This window comes from Halichoerus grypus, chromosome 3, assembly GCF_964656455.1.
Source record: "Halichoerus grypus chromosome 3, mHalGry1.hap1.1, whole genome shotgun sequence".
Lineage (NCBI taxonomy): Eukaryota > Metazoa > Chordata > Mammalia > Carnivora > Phocidae > Halichoerus > Halichoerus grypus.
In genome coordinates, this window is record NC_135714.1 from 20,973,691 (window position 1) to 20,993,367 (window position 19,677).

Consider the following 19,677-nt stretch of genomic DNA (forward strand, 5'->3'; position numbering starts at 1 on the left):
ATGTTGTAGGGTTTTTTTCTTTATTATTATGAAGACTTTATTTTGGAACTAATTTTGCTCCAGACCATACTAGCTTTCGGCTGGTTTGTGTAACTGGAAGAAGGGTCTTTGTTCCCTTATTGGAAAACTGCAGACCCACTAAGATCTTGCCTTATTTTGCTAACATACCTTTTTTTTTTAATTTTTATTTTTTAAAGATTTTATTTATTTGACAGAGCGAGTGAGCAGAAGCAGGGGGAGTGGCAGGCAGAGGCAGAGGGAGAAGCAGGCTCCCCGCAGAGCAGTGGGGCTCCATCCCAGGACCCCCGGATCATGACCTGAGCTGAAGGCAGTCGCTCAACCAAATGAGCCACCCAGGTGCCCTAACATACCATTTTTTAAAAAATATTATTTATTTGAGAGAAAGAGTGCACGCGTCAGGGGGAGGGGCAGAGGGACCTGGAGAGGGAGAGAATCTCCAGCAGATTTCCTGCTGAGCGGCAGCCCACACGGGGCTGGATCTCATGACCTCAGGATCATGACCTGAGCTGAAACCAAGAGTCAGATTCTTAACTGACTGAGCCACCCAGGCGCCCCATGTTTTTTTGTTTGCTTTTTGTGTTTTTTGTTTTTAATGGACTTTATTTTTTAGAGCACTTTTAGGTTCACAGGAATATCGAGGGGAAGGTACAGAGATTCCCCATGTTCTCCCTGCCCCTGTACATAAATAGCCTCCTTCATTATCAGCATCCCCCAGCAGAGTGGTAGATTTGTTGTAATTGATAAACTTACATCGATACATTCTCTCTCTAAGTCATAGTTTACATTAGACTTTGTTCTTTGGGTTTGGACAAATGTAAATCTATCTACCAGCGTAGTATCTTACAGAGTAGTTTCATTGCCCTAAAAATCCTCTGTGTTCTGCCTACTCATCCCCTTCCCACCCTTAGCCCCTGACAACCACTGAACTTTGTATTCTCTATAGTTCCCAGCATATATTTTCCAATCATTTAACTTTTGGTTTGAGTATGAGAAAATTTTTGATTCAAAAAATTATGTAGTTCTGTACAAAGCTCCTGATCCATACACCAAGTGGAGGAAGCAGAAACATTGAGGTTCCCAGTCATGAAGGGAGGGGTTAAGGGAAATGCCTATAACCGTGCCTTAGTGGTTCTCCTTTATAACTGCTTAAATATGTTTTAAAGAAACAGTTGTTGAGCACGTAATAGGTGTGACTGCTATGTTAGCGGTCTTATAAAGATGGCCAAGAAGTTTTCTGGTGAAGCTCATGATTTAGTGAAAAGTGCACAGATAATTATAATAAGGGAGATTATAAGTGCTGTAACATGTATAGTGGTGGGAACACAGGTGTAAATGATTATCTTAATTGGAGGAGAGTTCATAGAAAAGGTGAGAGCTGATAGGGGTGTTAGGAAATAAAACTGGAAAAGTTGTTGGGGCTTCTTGGAGGACCTTGAGTGCAAAGTTAAGGGTTTGGATATCAATCAGGGTTTGGGGTAGGAGGGCATTGAACATTGTTGAAGAAGTGAGGCAGGGTGTAATCAGTGTAAAATAGATTGGGGTGGATGGAGACCATAGGAGAAATGTAATCAAGGTCTCATCTTTCATGGTAGCAGGCCTAGGAATGGAAAGAATAGAGCAGCTCTTTCTGGAGACAGGATGGTATTGGGAGCTTTGGAATCAGTGCGCTATAGATCTGCGGCTATGAGCATTTCACTTAATCTGTCTTGCCCTTGTCTGAAAAATTGGAGAAAATAATACTTCGTGGTATTGGTGTGAAGGTTATATGAGATATGAGAAAAATGCCTAGCTCAGTTCTGGGAGTAGTAGCTGCTCAATAAATAGGTCCTACTCTTCCCCTTATCTGGAGTAGAATTTAAAGGATAAGATGGGGGAGCAGGGAGGGGTGGAAGGGAAGGTGGGGGGAAAAAACCAAATGATGAAGCTGGGTGAAGTAATTAGAAATGGGAAAGTCTGAGTGAGGTGAGCAGGTACAAGAGAACCTGCATAACAGTGCTTTGTTTCTTTTAGCTTTTGAACAAATGCTGAATAATTTGCATATTTCTGTAACATTTTTGCATACTTTTGTAACATTTAACATCTTTCTGCAGTTATATAAATATATCTGTATTGAGTGTGCCTCCCTTTCTAAGTCTGATTTGTCAGCCACCTCTGTAAGGACAGGATCAGTATTTTACTTACCTTGCATAATTATGGCGCAGTTGTTATCAGCCAGAATGTTATTTGCTAGATGGATAGGACTTGAATGGATTTAATATATAAACTTGCCACTAGGTGGCACTTAGTCTAAGTGATAAATCTGATATTCAGCATAGATTAGTTTTTCTGAGAACTATGGTGAAACTGACCTGGATTATGGTCTGCTTTCTGCCATTTCTAGACCATAGTTTTTGAGGTGGAATATGAAACTTACAGCAAATAGAAAACTCATAGTATTGAAAAATGGAAAAAGCATAATGCCATTACAACATGTTCTGTAGAAACTGAAGGGAAGCTCAGTGAAATTGCACAAGTGACCAAATTCCCCATCTCTAAATGTATAGACAGTGAAGCCTGGTGGGTTAGATTTTAGGCGGTGGTTTTTATGGTTAAAGGAGGAGACTGTAGGAATTTGTTTCTTATAATGAAAGATGACGATGAGGTATGGTTTGTAGGGATACTAGACTGTGATTCTAGGTTATTTACATTTTGGTGTATTGTATTCTCCCTGTAACATACCACAGTATGTAATTATATCCAGTGTGACAAATGTTATAGATTATTAACTCCGTTAGATTAAGGAAACTTCAGAGCTGGAAAAGACCTTGCTAATCATGTGTTCTAAAGTAACTACTTTTTTTTTTTTAAGATTTTATTTATTTATTTATTTGACAGAGAGAGAGAGCGCACGCGCGCGCACAAGCAGGGGGGAGAGGCAGAGGGAGAGGGAGAAGCTCGATCCCAGGACCCTGGGATCAGGACCTGAGCTGAAGGCAGACGCTTAACGGACTGAGCCACCCAGGCGCCCCTAAGTAACTACTTATTTAAATGAGGGCACAGATGGCCTGAGTAATTTCCAGTTGGCTAATGGCTGAGACCCATTCAGTGATTGAGCTGGGACTAGTTCTGGTTTGCTTTTTGGGGAGAGACTTGTGCTGGTCTTTTTTCTATTTATACCACTCTGCTGCTTTTTAATGTTACAAGAACTTTGTTTTGTCTTTTTTTTTTTTTTTTTTTTCCTGTGGGTGTGGACTTACAGCAAGAATACAAATCTCTCAACCCCAAGCTTGGTTTGGGGCTGCTGCCAGTGTTGCTTAATAAATGGTCAGCTCTGAGCCTGCCTCTTCTTTCCTCCTTGGCTGTTTTCCTGTTCTTGATGCTGCTTGTGTTCTCTATCTTATATTTTTGACTGACCAGGGTGGCTTCTTTTAGAACACATTTGTTCTCAGTGCACACTTACCACCCACTCCGCTTTAGTTGTCCCTACTCCAGAATTGCCTGGGTTCTGGCTCACCTGGCTCACCCCAGTCCCTGCCTCTTGCCTCCCTAGCATTTTAGTTCTGCCACTCGCACTAAATTGCAGCTGGTTGTTTCCAGAGGCTCTGTTAGAGAAAATGGAAGGACAGAAGAAGAGATTTAGAAAAAGGAAGACCGTCATATAGGGAAGGAGGCCACAACTTGAAATTTTACACTGGAAGATGTACTCATTTATGAACCTGGTGATTTTTATACAGGGGTTTTTCTAGCGTATTTCTAGGACATTATTCCCTAACTGTGGAACTCATTAGATGTGTTGTATCTGTCATCTGTGCTTAACCAAATGTCAGGGAAGTGAATTAAATCCATTTCAGCAGTCCAAAGATAGTATTGATAGTTTTAGTAATTTACTTACATCTTATAATAATGAGTGTCGTCGTTTGATTAAATGGATAGTACTGAATTAGTGGGAGTTGCCACTTCACTACTGTAATGTTCAAAAAACAAACAGTAGCTGTAGCTTTCAAAGATTATTTCCCAATTACTGGTAAACGTGCCATTTTTCATCCTGGTCTCCCCCCGCAATATAGGGGAAATTCTTTTATGTATAGGATTTAGGAGCATATCATTTACTTAAGCCTCATTTCCAAGGATGTAACTCCTGAAAGTTGTCAGTTGGTATATTAAATATCTTAAATGACATGAGAATTTAAATTAACACGGTAGCTTAGATGTACAGTTGATTTATTTTTTCTTCCCATTTTTAGCTTGTTTTTCTAATTCAGGCAAGTGACTATGTTGATGTCGAAGTTTTTCTCAAGGGTTAATTAATGTCATCTATAGATACTTTAGATGATTTTTTTCTGTTGGAAAAATGTATATAAGAAATCCAAAAGTAATTTAAATATATCATGGAAAGGCAGCCACTGTAGTCTTCCACCAGGAAATTAACTACTGTGAACAATTGGGAGTATAGTCTTCAACTTTTTTTTTTTAGTGGAAATGCTGACATTCTATTTATTGTCAATAGTTTAGCAAACATATTAAGGGGTTTTAGGGAATTGACATTTTGTTAAGTTTCTACTGAGTCTTCAACTACATTGAGGGAAATAGTATCTCCATTTTATAGATAAGAAGTCTGAGGGTCAGGTATTTAATTAATTTAACTCAAGTTCAGGAAGCTTTACTTCTGCCTCTGCCATTCATTGCCCTCCCTGTACTGACAGAGGTTTTGTTTTTTCTCTACCTAAATGATAAACACCTGAAAGCTTCCAAACTCTCTCCTAGGTGGCAAGCAGTACCAGAGAGAATTCTAATAAAGACTTTAAGGAAAAGGGGATTATATTAGATTATTACTTTAGATGAAATATTAGGTTTACTGTTTGATTATTTTAAAAATAAATGTATATTCTAGAAATGCATTCAAAGTTAGATTTGACTATGTGTTTGTAACCATATTTTTCTGATGAAATGTTTTTTTCTTATTTTGTGTAATAACTTTATTTTCCAGATGATACTTTTTGTCAATTTATATGAAGTATTTTCTCCTAGTGTTTCATTTGTCATTCAATTTTATTATTGTCTTAAGTGAGTTTAAAATTTTTATGTAGTCAAATTTGTAGTTTTTCCTTTAGTTTTGTGTTTTGCTTGTCTTCCTCACCCCTGAGATTATGAAAGCATTCTTTTGTTTTTGTTTTTCTTTTTTTTTTTAAAGATTTTATTTATTTATTTGACAGAGAGAGAGAGAGCGAGAGAGGGAACACAAGCAGGGGGAGTGGGAGAGGGAGAAGCAGGCTCCCCACTGAGCAGAGAGCCGGATGGGGGGTTCGATCCCAGGACTCCGGGATCATGACCGGAGCCGAAGGCAGACGCCCAACGACTGAGCCACCCAGACGCCCCCATTCTTTTGTTTTTCTTCCAAATGTTCTTTTATAATTTAAAACATTATTTATCCCTTTAACCCTTCTCGGAGGTTTTTGGTTGGTTGGTTTGTTGGTTGGTTTTTTTGCCGTGTGTTATATGATGTAGGTTCTGACCTTATTTTTTCTAAATGTATACATTTAGAACCAAATGTATTGTTTTCATATATTCAGTTTTTTCTGTCTTCTGTTGTATAGAGTTGTGGTTCTTAAAATGAGATCCTTGGAGGGCAGCAATAGGTTAACTTGTTAGAAATGCGCATTCTTTCACTCCACCCAGAGCTCCTGTCTCTGAAGCCCTGGAGGAGTAGAGTCCAGCAGTCTAGTTCAGCAAGCCCTCCAGGTGATTCTGATGCCTGAAGTTTGTAAATCACTGTGAGAACTCCTCTTTAAGGAAGGGCAGGCCCTCTACTTGTGCCCTGGATCCCATCCCTTCTCAGCTACTCTAGAGTGCCGTGGATCCCATCCCTTCTTGGCTACTCTAGACATTGGAGTAGCCAGCTAGCCTTCCCTGTCTCTGGTCTCAGTTTTTACCTTTCTCTTGAAGCATCCTTGACAGTATATAAACATGCTGTTGTTTCTCTGGATTCCACACTCCCCTTTGGTTTTGTTTCTCCTTTGCCCTTTGCAACAAACTTCCTGTGGAGAGTTCTTTCTGTCTCCACTCTCCATTCCCTCTAAACCTACTTCAGCCAGGCTTTTTATCTCCACCATTCAACAAAACTGCTCCTCTCAGGGCTCCTGGATGGCTCAGTCGTTCGTCTACCTTCGGCTCAGGTCAAGATCCCAGGGTCCTGGGTTCGAGCCCCTTATCGTGCTCCCTGCTCTGCAGGGAGCTTCTCCCTCTCCCTCTGCATGCTGCTCCCCCTACTTGTGCTCGCTCTTTCTCTGTCAAATAAATAAATAAAATCTTAAAAAAACAACAACAACAACAACCCTGCTCCTCTCAACTTACCGGTTCCCTCTATGGGTGAATGTAGTGGTGAGTTTTTTTCAGGTGTTATCTGACTTGATCAGCATTTGATATCTTGGATCACTGCCTTCTTATTCAAACATTTTTTTCATTTGGCTTGTAGGATACCACACTCTTGGGTAGCCACCTTGCTGGCACCTTTTTCTTGGGTCTCCTTTCTAGTACTTTCTCATTCTCCCACATTTTTCCTGCTCTTTATCCCACATTCTGTACTCCTTCCTGTTTTATTTTTCTCACTTGTATGTATCAACTTCTCACTATATGTATTCTTTGCCTTTTGATTTTGTCTTTCTCTGCCCTACTAAAATAGAGTGCTTGGTACATAGATGATACTCAGTATTTGTTGAATGAATGAATGAACCAGGGAAGTGTTCTAGCAACATCACTTTTTGAATGCTTTTTTTCTCACTGATCTGAAATCCTGCTTATATTCCTGTATGTTATAAAGTTTTATGGGCCCCCAGTGTTAGTACAGATTCATCTAATGTGTTTTAAATATAATCTGTTACCTGAATGTGGTTCAGTAGCCTTGAGATCTGTTGTTACATTTAGCCTTTGCCAGTGTCTGGTGTGGAAGGTAGTAGTATTCTGTTTAATAGAAATTTAACCAAATTTACCTGTGGGAGAGTTGGAATTCAGACTCACGTCTCTGGATTCCAATTTCATTGTGATGAGCATCTTCTAATGATTGTGTAATCTAGTATGTGATAATGCTACTGGGCATTCCTCCTCTCCACACCCCCACCCCAAATTCAAGATTAACCTTCAGTCATCTGCGCGATTGGTTGTGCTCTCTAACCAGAAGATCCCCTTCCCTCAGTCTAGCCAGAGTAAACATCTGAGACAGGAGGATGAAGTTGAGCAGGGAATTGGTTTATGTGGGATTTTTTAAAGTAGACTTTGTTTTTTTATAACAGTTTTATGTGGGATTTTTGTCTCTGCATTTCAGTTTATGATTTTAGAAAAAAGGTTGTAGAAAAAACACAGGCTGGAGGTCGTGAAATAGGTTCTCTTCAGTAAGAAATTTTGGTGATGTCTCTGCTTCACTTTTTTTTGGCGTGAATAATGCCTCTTTGATCTAGGCTTTAATTTAAACATGATACTATATGTGTCACAGAACTTAGAAAATAATTCTTGTACTGTAACCAAAAGTATTACTATTAAGAATGACTTGAGTCTCATGCTTTTGGTACTCTAGATACATTCATTCTTTGTATTATACTGGAGTACTTTTAATTTTGTTTTATGTCAAACTGTTTTATAAATGTAATTTTAAAGTTTTTGCTGCAAATGTTGTTTTTCCAAGACAGCAGCTGTGGATGTGGCTTAAAAACTGATGAGCATCTACAATGACGAGTCTTTATGGAGCAATGAAAGGCTGCTTACAAATTGTAGCCACGGTTGAAATGAATTGTGTGTTTGTTATTTGTGAATCCCTAAGGGTAAATGTGTTTTGCGGGGGGTGAGTTAGGATAGTACAAACTGAGAGTGTTTCTGTTCTGGTAATCTTTGGAGCAGTCATTTCTGCTAGTGCTCTTTCTTATGACTGAAGGAATTTGGAATATTTTGCTTGACTACTTTGATGATTGTTTCTTTAATCATATTATTTGGATATATTTAAAGGTAAATTGTAATTTTAAGATATTTTATTGACATGGTTTCTGTCATCAAATATTTTTACTCTCAACAACTACTGTGTATAATAGCTCTTGTGAATGATCTTTACCTGTGTCTACTGTCTAAAACCCTTGTGTTGGGTTGTTTGGAACTTAAGTATTTTCTGTTTGGTATGATTAGCTCATACATATCAATAGTTTTAGGCACAGTGCATATACTCATTTTTTATTTCAAAAGCTTATGGTTTTAATAAGTTACTGAACAAGTTCACATAGTTAACTCTTAGGTTATTTTTTTACTCCAAGATATTAAATACCACATCTAGAGTTGAGCTACAAGAAATAAAGGAGTTGTGGTATTTTCTATCAAAATATCTAGAAGATAAATTTCTCAGAAGAATTCTAGAAAATGTTTATTTTTTAAAAAAAGGAAGGGTGGAGAAGTGACATTTGGAACAAATGAGGATCTGTCACCAAAAAAACCCCACCGCAGTAATATGTGGGATTATGGCCAGTATTTCTGAATGTCTTAGGATATATATATTTGCAAATCTCTGAACTATTTATATATTTAAATCATCATAATAGATTCACTTTACTTTTAAAGGCAGTACTTAACATGCTTCTTGATCATAAATTGTTGACTATTGAAGATATTCAAAAATATGTTGTTAAAATTAACTTTTTTTTGTTAAATTTAGTCTCATTACTCCTAGTAATAACGTTTAAACTTCGACAGTAACATCTGTTCCTTTATTGTGTGGGACATGTTTTTGGGAGGATTTTATGCATGTTAAAAATAACAATTTTTGTGAATTGTAGTTATTTTCTGTAGTCACTTTTAGATACAAAAGCATTCTCTGTGAGTTACCTCTGATTCATAACCACATTTTAGTAGAGCAGATGTAGACTACCAATGGAATAATTAGCCAAAAAATATTAGGGCTTAGAGAGACCTTTGTGTAACATTTAATTTCTTGGCCAGTTTATATGAAAAATTAGTTTTGAGGCAGTTAAAATTTCTTCTCTTGGGATTTCACAGTTGTTACAGATAGCTGTAATCACCAGGGAAGTAGAAATAGTATTTCCATCAAACAGATGGCTTTCCTAGCCCTGGTCCTTAACACTGCCTGCTGAGGTTCGTGTTTATGTTGGATGATTTCCTAATCACACCTTTTGAAAGATCACACCTGGTAGCAGAATATGATGCAGATGATAAAATGACTTAGTGAATTTGAGAACTTATAAAAGTTGGAAGTGTGTATAGTTCCCACGCTCCTGGGGAAGGTAATCTGTTTGTGTTAGAGAAATCAGTGTGGCTCGTAATGCTTCAGCTGTCCTTTCAGGGATTCCTAAGCTACCTCTTCCACTTTTTGACTTTCATTAGCTCTGACATCAGTGTGCTATTTTCATTTCTGTCTGGTCAGATGACCAGCCCATCCAGTGCTTTGAGGCACTGGGAGTTTTTGTTAGGCTTAAGGATAGGTTTCTATTGTGTATGAGGAAGATTTTCAGAGAATACAGTGATGCAGGGGCTTACAATTATAAAATCGCATCTTTTTTCAGCTCTAATGTGAAGCTTTTGTGGAGATTTTACTTGTTACTACGAGGATTATCTTTCCCCTTCTGTTTTCTTTCTGTTGGAAGTTTCAAAACACGTGCACGCATGTATTAGAGATTCACATGTATACTTATGCTCCTGAAATTTCAAAACCACAGTCAATATGATTCTAAGAACTTTACATTTGTAGGCTATATTTACTCAATAGCAAGAAATGTTTGTTTTTTGAAGTCATTTCTTAATGACATCTGGAAGAAAGCCAGTGATATTTTGGAGGTAAGAGAAGACAGAGTGCCTTTGAAAGATAGGGCAGGGCTTTACTTTTAATATAACTGGTCAGGGCAAGTTGTAAGAGTTACAGTAGATTGAGCTCAACTTTAGAGCTATCAAAAATTTGTCAAGAAGGAAAAAAATTCTGGTGCTTTTACACAGGTTGTTGGGGCAAGGTGCTGTTGCCATTTGTTGAGATGAGATGGCACTGAGCTAAATGGCATAGTAAAGGAGTTAGTGTTGGTGGGGAGAAGTTTCTGGGTTTGAGTGTGTTGAGTTTGAGGCCCTTGTAAGAGATAGATGAAGATATATGGTGGCCAGTGATGTATGGTCTGTGGTTCCTGGAGCTCAGGAGAGAGGTCAAGGTTGGAGAGACATACCTGAAGACTGTTAGATGGTAATTAAAATCTTGGGAGTGGGCAAAACCTCCCTGGGAGAGTTGGAGTTAAGCAGGGACAAACTGCTGGTGAGCACCAACATTTAAGGAATGGGTAGAGGTGTGGAAACCAGTGGAAAAAAACTAATAATGAAAGAGGTGGGACAAAACCTAGACAGTGTAGTGTCACAAAAATGAAGAGAGTGCTTTCAGAAGGTGGGAAAACTAGTCAGTTGCGTCAGATGCTGCAAAGAGGGCAAGTGCTATAAATCCAAGTGTTCACCAGATTTAGGACTTGAAAGACCTTGGTAAGAACAATTTCAGTGGAGTGGTGGGAGCTGTAATATGGTTTGTCTCATGGGTGAGGACGTGGAGACAACTCTTTCAGGAGCAATGGCTGTGAACTTGTGAGTGGAGCCATAGGTGTTGTGATGGTGCTTTTAAAGGTAGAATAGGCTTGACTTGTTTAGATGCTGATCAGAAGGAACACAGGGAGGGGATGATACTTAGATTGAAACTCTTTGGGTGCTTTTTAAAAGGGGTTTTGTTGGGGAGGCGGGCGCACATTCAGTAATGCTGTGACTATGAGGACATTCATGAATTTGACTCTGTTCAAACGTCTCAGTCTTTTCACATTGACTATCTCATTTTAAGATTGAGATTCTTTATTGTTTTTCTCCTGAAGAGATGATGTTCATGCTTGATTCTTCCATATTTTTTTGTTTGGTGTCTCTGTGATTCACTGAAGTGGTGGATTTAGTCAATTTCTGTGAAGCCAGAGAAGGTTGCGTATCTTTGGGGTCTTTATCCATGCACTTCGAGAGCTGTGTGACACATGCAGCAGTTTGTTCTGTTTTGTGCTGTATCACAGTCTCTAGACTTCTGATTGCTCCCCTGTGTCCATAGAAAGTTAACATGTACCCTGGTATTTGTGAATGTGTATTTACATAATTGTGTAATTACAGTGAACTGTTGTACTTTAATAATGGGCACATCAAAATGTGTACAGGATAAAAATGAAGTAAGGTTTTAAAGATACTTTAACAGAATGACAGAATCCCTTTTTATCTTCACAAGGTATTTTTTAGTGGCACCACTGTATTTAAAGACCACTTTGCTATATTTGAAATTGGGAAAGTGTACATAATATACTTCATTACTTTTTAAAATCTTGGTTAATTTTTTGTGATAGAGTCATTCAGAGGGCTAGATTCAAATTCATTTTATTTCTGTACAAATCAGGTGATTTTTCTTAGCTGACAAGCCATTGTTTACCTTAAGTGTTTTTAATTTTACAAAAATAACTTCTAGATAGCATACTACAGGAAGCTGCTTGTCTTCACGGGAAAAGTAATCAATTTTGGGACATTTTTGTATAAGAAGGAAGAGTAACTGTCAAGTTTCACAACCCCTTTAAGTGCTTTGCCACCAGATAAAGAGCAGACCTCCTGTGGTACAGGAGATTTTCATGGTTACTCCTTATCTCATGAAGATACATTGTTTTATAAAACTGGCCACATCTATAACATCTGGTAGTACTTTGTGCCATTCTGTCATCATCTTTGTTGCTTGCTAATGAAAGATGAAATGAATGAGTTCTTGTGTGATGGGATTTCAGTAAGCTTTTTACAGGAATCTTCTTTTATTTTGGTTAAAGCAGCCACTCTCAGCAGATAATGCTCTCACTGATTTTCCATAAAATGCTTTTATTAAAGAAGCCAAAGAAGCTCCCTTCTGAAGACACTTTGTCTTTTTCAGTGCTCTGTCAGTTGCACCTGGAAGAGTGTCTGTTATGTAAAAGGCACTCAGGAAATATTTAACTGTAAAATGAATTTGCAGTTGAGAATATTGTCACATAGATATTTTCTTAGAAATTTTTGCATTTCATGCAGAAGTCAGCAAAGACTATAAACTGAGGCATATTAGAAAAACCATCTATACTACCAACTATATGGCAAATTTCCCACAGTATGTAATTTTTTTTCCCTAATAACAGTCTTCATGATTTTCAGCAATGTTTTGTGTGTATATTTATACAGTAATTTACTGACAGAAAATACATTTTGGCTTATGTTCATGTTATTCCCCAAGTCATATTTCAGCCCTTTCTACTGTAGCAGGAAGAACAAGTGTTTCCCCGTGGTAGGTGGCTTCTTATCTTACACTGTTTTATAGGAAACCACAAGTAAAAGAGGCATGTAAACTTATATAGTTAAATTCAGGGAAATTTTCCAAAGTTCTGAGTTGAAAGTCATGACTCTTTAACCTTGCTGGAGAGAAAAAAAATGACAACCTGTAGCAATGTGGTATGTGTTTAGGTACTTAATTTTTTAAGTATCTTGCTAGTTGTGATTGCTTTATACAGTTATTTGCTAATATTTCCAGGGTGAAATTTGTATGTAGTGTGAGGTTATTATTGATAATAGATGTAAACCTATATTTTTAAAAGTTATCTTGGTTATTTCTATCTTATCTTTGACTGTCTTGTCTTCCTCTTTTTTTTTTTTTTTTAAAGTATTCTCTATGTCCAAGTGGGGTTCAGACTCACAACCCCAAGGTCGAGAGTTACGTGCTCTATGGACTGAGCCAGCCGGGTGGCCTGTGACTCTCTTGTTATATTCTCATGTGGTTAGCTAATTGTTATTTTTACTTGGTAAAGAGCGAATACTAGGAGGAAAGAGGTACCCTTCTGCCATTTGTTTAGAGTGCTTGATTATTAGTATTCTCGCCAATGTCTGTTTTGTTGAGGAAATCATCCTAAGGCCTTTGTCTGTTTTCTGAGAGTTCAGTTCATGGAAGTAGGTAATTGGTGATATGCCTAAACAAATCAGTCAGTGAGAGCACCATTACTGACCCTTCACATTGTGGGACATCTCTTTCCTCAGGTTGGGATCATCTGACATAAAATGAGCTCCAGTGTTAAATTCAAAGATTTTTGAGCATCATCTATGTTCTAGGTACTAGGATATTCTGGTGGACAAAACCAAACAATCTCTGCCAGTGTATAGAGGTTACATTTTAGTGAGAAAGGGTGCCTGGCTGGCTCAGTCGGTAGAGCTTGGGCTCCTGAGTTTGAGTTTACTTAAAAAAAGTCATACTAAAAATACATTTTAGTGAGAGAGAGACAAAAAACAAATAAGTAAAATATTGAGATAAGGCTTTAGAAGAAAAAGTTGGGGATAGGGAGTATCATGTCAGGAAGAGGTTGCAACAAGATAAAGTGCTTAAGGTCTCACTGAGATGGTGACATCTGAGCCAAGAACCTCAAGGATAAAATGAGAATTGAGGCATGCATGTATGTGGGGGAGGAACATTCCGGCAAGTAGGAACAGCACTTGTAAAGATCCTGAGACGGAGTGTGCCTAGATTACATACGGTATGTGAAGTAAAGAGGGATGTCAGAGATGGCCCCGTGGGTTTTGGCCTGACCAATGGTAAATGCAGGGTTGCTCTCATTTGATGTGGAGAACAGATATTGGGTGTGAGAGTATGAGATGAGATGTATGCGAAGTAATAATTTGTGTGGCTTCTGGATTTGCATGGGGACAGATTAAAAAATGTAGGCGGGCCAACTCTTGGTAAGAAACATGATTTTGAATAACTGTTTTACTCTAAATTGATAGTTAAGGAAAATGAACAAATTTATTTGCCTGAGCCAAATGTAACTGTAAGGGAAAGGCACTTTCCAGGAGTTAACATGTTTTACACGTTAATTTTGGATTACCTAAATAATTACTTGAAAAATTTTTGCTTTATTAAGGTGCATTACTTTTCTCCCAATGCTGTTGATTTAAACAATAAATAGAGTACTATTATACAGATTAATATGTAATCTCTGACATATAAGAAACAAATACTAAGATAGTCAGATCAGGAAGTAGAGAAGTATGAAGTCCTAATATTTAGATCAGTGAGAAAAAGACATAAATATTTGACCACTGTGATACTGTGATTTGTAAGAAATATGTATTTGGTCAGTCTGATGACTGCACTGTCTTTTTCATATATATATTTTGGTCTTCACTCACCGTGCATGGCTCACAGCTGCTACCCTTGGCATTTCCTAAGCTGTGAGAGTGATACGGGTTTCTTTCTTGTGCTAATGAGATGACTTTTGGAAAGCACCTTAGGATGGGGGCTGGTTGCCAGGGGAGCCGACCGTGTGATTAGAGGGTTGGAACTTTCAGTCCTCCTCCCCTCCTCACCACCTCTGTAGGTTGAATCAATTGCCAAAGGCCGATGGTTTATATAAATCATGACTCTGTAATGAAGCCTTCACTAAAACCCAAAAGGACAGAGTTCAGAGAGCTTCCAGGTTGAACACTTGGGGGTGAGGTGTTTTATGTGGGAGGTTTCACTTGGGAGAGTGTTGTGCCTGAAGAGGGCATGGAAGCTCTTTGCCCCTTCCCCATACCTTGCCCTGTGCATCTCTTCCACTGCGCGGTTCCTTAGTTATATCCTTTTGTAATAAACTGGAAATCTATTAAGTAAAATGTTTCCCTCAGTTCTGTGAGCTGCATTTGCAAATCAGTCAAACCCAAGAAGAAGGTTGTTGGAGCCTCCAATCTATAGCTGGTCTGTCAGAGCACAGGTAATAACCTTGACTTGTGACTAGCATCTGAAATGGGGGTGGGGGGCAGTCTTGTGGGACAGAACTGTTCACCTAGGGGATCTGTCTCTGGGTAGTGTCAGAATGAGCTGAACTGTAGGACATCCTGCTGGTGTCCAGAGAATTGCTTGTTGGTGTGAGAAACCCCCTCCCCATGTTGGAATTGGTACCAGAACCCATTTAACCACATACTTAGGTCTCCAGGTATTACTTGAAACAATTATTTTTTGAAAATGTTTTATGTTTTGAGCAATTAATCAAGGCAACTGTGTTTATTAAATATCTTTAGATGGCCTGTTTTCTATACAAACTATGTTTTATCTTTGCTGTGAGCTTTCTGTTTTGATAGTATGTTTTTATATTTGGAATTATATGTGTGCTGGATAGAACCTACTGCCTTAGTTTACGCAATAGATTACTCAGTAGGGTCACTTTGTAATATCAGCGTCTCTAGTTAAGAAGGGAAGTATGCTGAGAGCCACTTTGGTGTGTGTGTGTTTGTGTTCCTTGTGTGTCTACTTTGTCTGAGATCACAATAAGTTATTGCTTATGATATTTTTGATCTTTTTTTAAAGATCAACAAAAAGTCATTTAAATTGTTTTAAATTCAAAGTAGCATTAATCTCTACTTCTGCATTTTTGTCCTAATGGTAGAAGTTTTAACACACATTTCATTGTTTTGTCTGTAGGATTGGCATTTACCCCACAGCTTTTAAAAACCAAAACCAAACCAAAAAACTCTCCATGGCATTTTATTAAGTCCATATATGCAGAAGGTTCATAGGAGTTGTTTTGTCTCATGCATACAGGAGTTTCTGCCACAATGCCATATAGTATCTTGACAAACCTTGAATTCTGCAAAATCCTGCTGTGAAAGTAATAAAGCTTATATTGTGGCATAAGGGATGGGGCAGACTACTGAAAATCCATGGAACTCTGCTCTTGAATACTAACCCAAACCAGTAGCAATTCTAATAAAAAACAAAAGACTAGCTTTTGTGTGCCTTGTAGTACCATCAGTCTTCGGAGTCTTAAACCCTGAGCTCCAGCCTCCTCCTAGTTGTAGGTTCTAGAAGGGCACTGCTTGTAAGAGCCTATTTCATTAAAATTAAAAATCTAATCCAAGATGTGTAGCCTTCTTCATTAATACATTGTTTGAATACTGGGGGGAATTTTTTTTTTTTTTTCCAGCTTCCTCATCTGCACAGGCAGCTTTGCCAAATAGGTGGAACTTAGCTAAAAGAGGAACAATTCCTGAAGCCACTAAATCAGCCACTACTTGTAAGAAAGAAAAGTACTTTTGTAAATTTTCAGGGTTTTTTTTCCGTAAAATATTCATCTGTTGCTAAGGTTTTATCTCTAATTGTGAAAGAGCTTGTTCCAGTTGCCTCAGAACATTAACATGCTAGGAAAAATTGTGTTATATGCCAACATGACTTCCTTTCACACCAGCCTCATCCCGCTATTTCCAGTCACCTAAGAAGTAATTCACAGCAGAGGAACCTACATTGTAGAAGAACAGAGTTTATTTTTGTTTTGTTTGGATTTATAAAATTTGTATAAGATGACTGGCAGGTGAGTGTTAGTTTTGGAATCAGACCAGGCTTCGAATTCTGGCTCTGCTATTTAAATGTTCTTTTCTACAAGTTACTTGACTTCTTTAAGCCTCAGTTGCTGTATTTATAAAATGGGATTATTATACCTACCCAGAGTTGGTAGTAAGTAAATGAGATAATGCTAGACAATCTTTTTTACGCATGAAGTTTAATAAATGTTAGCTCTTAAAATTCACAGTATTCTTCAGAGCATGACATAACATATACCACTACCAAGGTATATTTTCAGCAAGTTTTAACATTTTCAATAATTTTTACATCTGTCAGTTTTATTTCATATAAAATGTGAGAAGACAGGATTGTGTTTTTACCACCAAATGTAGGTCACGAGGAAAGCATACGTAAAATGTGGTAAACGAGATTTGTGTTTTCATCTTTTGGCAAAGATTTATATAGAAAACTGATCAAGTAACCAGAATATGCAGAAGCTGTGATTATATTTAGGCTCTTATGATGTGAAGAGGACACAAACAGGGTTTTTTCCCTTAGATTATAATAGGGATGAACTTTTTTCTATTTAAATGCCGTGGATAGTTTATATTTCATACATTTTGCCCATGACATGTTGTGGTTTTTGAGAATTCTCTTCCAACTCAAAGCTTTCATTTTGTCAAATAAATTGAAATGGAACTCCATTTAGAACTTATTATTGAATCTTTTTTGAATTGATGTTGCCTATTGACATTTTTATTTCTGAAGATAAAAATATCCCATCTGTGAACTGTCTAGTATCATACACTGGAATATTTTCAACAAATGGTATTCAGAGTCGTTTCTTGAAAACCTGGTACAGGGAAGAATTTTGAACATCTTAAGTTTTATAAAAGCTGAGTTAAGAAAGTTTAGTCCTCAGTAGTTTGTGCCTTCAGTGGGGATTCTGTCAGTGCTCATAACTATAATGTAAGGAGAACACAATGGCTCCTATAAATAAGAGACATTTCACAAGGAACCTTGAGGTACGGGAGAAGAAATGATTCATTCACTCTGAGGGTTCAGCAAAACTTCAGCAAGGATTTTTTTCTTCCTCTTCTTCTTTTTAAACTTTTAAATTATGCCAGAGGAAGATGAGTTCTGGAAATCTGGAGGCAGGAGATTTTGTTCAGGAATACCTAGGTACTGACTCTGTCCTCCACCCCTGCCAGTCAGGATGTGGTTCTTGTTGGAGACTGATGAGTTTATTCACAAGCCACGAGTGCCAGTGTTTGTAAACATTCCTTTCAATGGAAGAAAACAGAAAGTCAGTTGAAAGGTAAGCTTGAGTAGTGGCCTAGTGAGAATGTGGCTGTTTTGCTAGAACTGAACTCTAATGTGTTACTCCCAGCTGTGAGTGCCGAGGTAAATCTGTGCCAACATAGGCTGCATGTGCTTTTGCTCTGTGTGGCCACTGCCATCAGTTAAGTTCCGTACCGCTGGCCTAACAGAGCAGGGACTAGGCCTCGTCTGTCTGTGTAGGCTCTTCCTGCTGATTTGTGACCTACTGGCATGTTACCCAATTAATACAAGGATAGATTCCTATGTCATTATTACGATAGTTAGAAGTCCCTTCCCAGAGGTAACCGCTGTTAAAAATGTGGGGTATATTCTTCCAGACAATTTTCTGTGTACTTACGTGTTTTAAGTACATACATACAGTTTGGGTTTTCTTCAGGGCAGATGGGCTTATATTGTGTTCATATCTTATGTGTTATGTTTATTTTTAAAATTTAATGGTAACTAGGGGCACCTGGGGGGCTCAGTCGTTAAGCGTCTGCCTTTGGCTCAGGTCGTGATCCCAGGGCCTTGGATCGAGCCCCGCATCGGGCTCCCTGCTCAGTGGGAAGCCTGCTCTCCCTCTCCCACTTGCCCTGTGTGTGTTTCCTCTCTTGCTATGTCTCTCTCTGTCAAATAAATAAATAAAATCTAAAAAAAAAAAAAAAAATGGTAACTCTGGAGTTCTTTTCTTGGCATATATTTAGGATTAGTTCACTCTTTTTTTTAAATCAGTGTAGTATTCTATATTCATAATATAGGTGTAACAATTTAGCCAGTTCCCATTTGGTGGACAACTAGATATATTTCTCTTTTAGGAACAACACTGTAGTAAATATCTTTGTGTGCCACATTTGCATGAATATTTTTGTAGGACATACTTAGAAGTGGAATTGCAGGCATAATTCATTTATAGCTTTGATAGATGCTGCCAAGTTGTTCTCCAAAAGCTTATATTACTTACACCCATATATATAGCAGTATGTGAGAGTTGATGAATAGATTTCAATAGGAATGGAAACCAAGGGGATTCTGTACAGATAAAGAAGCATGAGTAAAAGCATGGAGGCAGGAGGGCCTAGTAGATCTGGTGAGGAAAGAGGGAGTAAAGAATCTGATGTAGAGTCTGGAAGTAAGGGGCTTGTGGAAGGTGAGTCTAGAAAGGTAGGCTGGATCAAATAACAAAAGTATTTTTTAATGTGTTGTTCAGAAGTTTAAACTTGAATAGACAGTGGAAGCCTTTCAAAAGGTTTTTTTCTTTTTAAAGATTTATTTATTTTAGAAAAAGATCATGTCCGTGCGCACGCGCACAGGTGAGCATGAGTGCAGGGAGAGGGAGAGGATCCCAAGCAGACTCCCCACTGAGCACGGAGCCTGCCCTGGGGCTTGACCTCAACCCTGAGATCATGACCTGAGCTGAAACCAAGAGTCACGCTTAACTGACTGAGCCACCCAGGCACCTCCCCCCCTTCAAAAGATTTTACGGGTGAGCTGTATTTCAAGAGCAGTAACTGAAGGCTAGGTTTTTGAGGATGGGGAGATTGGCCATGAGGCTGTTAAAATGATCGTCAGCTATAATGAAGGCTGTGGCATTAGAAATGAGAGGAAGGAATCAGATTCAAGCAGTGGTACAGATTTAAAATCAGTTTGTAAGTCTTGGTGGCTTAGGATAAGAAGGTAAAAGGTTGAATGTTGTGGCTCTCTGAGTCCATAGGTGGTGCTTTTTATGAAGATAATAAAAACAGGATGAGAAATAGTTTTGGGAAAAATAAGGGAAATTTTTATTAAAATAATAAGGAATAAGATAAGTTACTATCCACTGATCTATTTCTATAAGGTGTGTTCACTTTTTTTATTGTGGTAAAATATACATCACATAAAATTTAAAATTTCAGCCATTTTTTTTTTTTTTAAAGATTTTATCTATTTGACAGAGAGAGACAGCAAGAGAGGGAACACAAGCAGGGGGAGTAGGAGAGGGAAAGCAGGCCTCCCGCGGAGCAGGGAGCCCG

The 19,677-nt window shown here is 38.2% G+C and overlaps 1 protein-coding gene across 7 annotated transcripts in view; it reads left to right on the top strand.

Moving 5' to 3' along the window:
- Window positions 1–19,677, top strand: part of RBPJ (recombination signal binding protein for immunoglobulin kappa J region) — a 220,561-nt gene that overhangs the window by 118,744 nt on the left and 82,140 nt on the right. Inside the window, exon 1 of one of the 7 annotated variants that reach the window (XM_036099854.2) lies at window positions 7,900–7,992. The exons of the other annotated variants lie outside the window; for them this stretch is intronic. The gene's annotated coding sequence lies outside the window, so the exon portion shown is untranslated. Of the gene's footprint in view, window positions 1–7,899; window positions 7,993–19,677 lie in introns of those variants that run through there. 7 annotated transcript variants of the gene reach the window in all.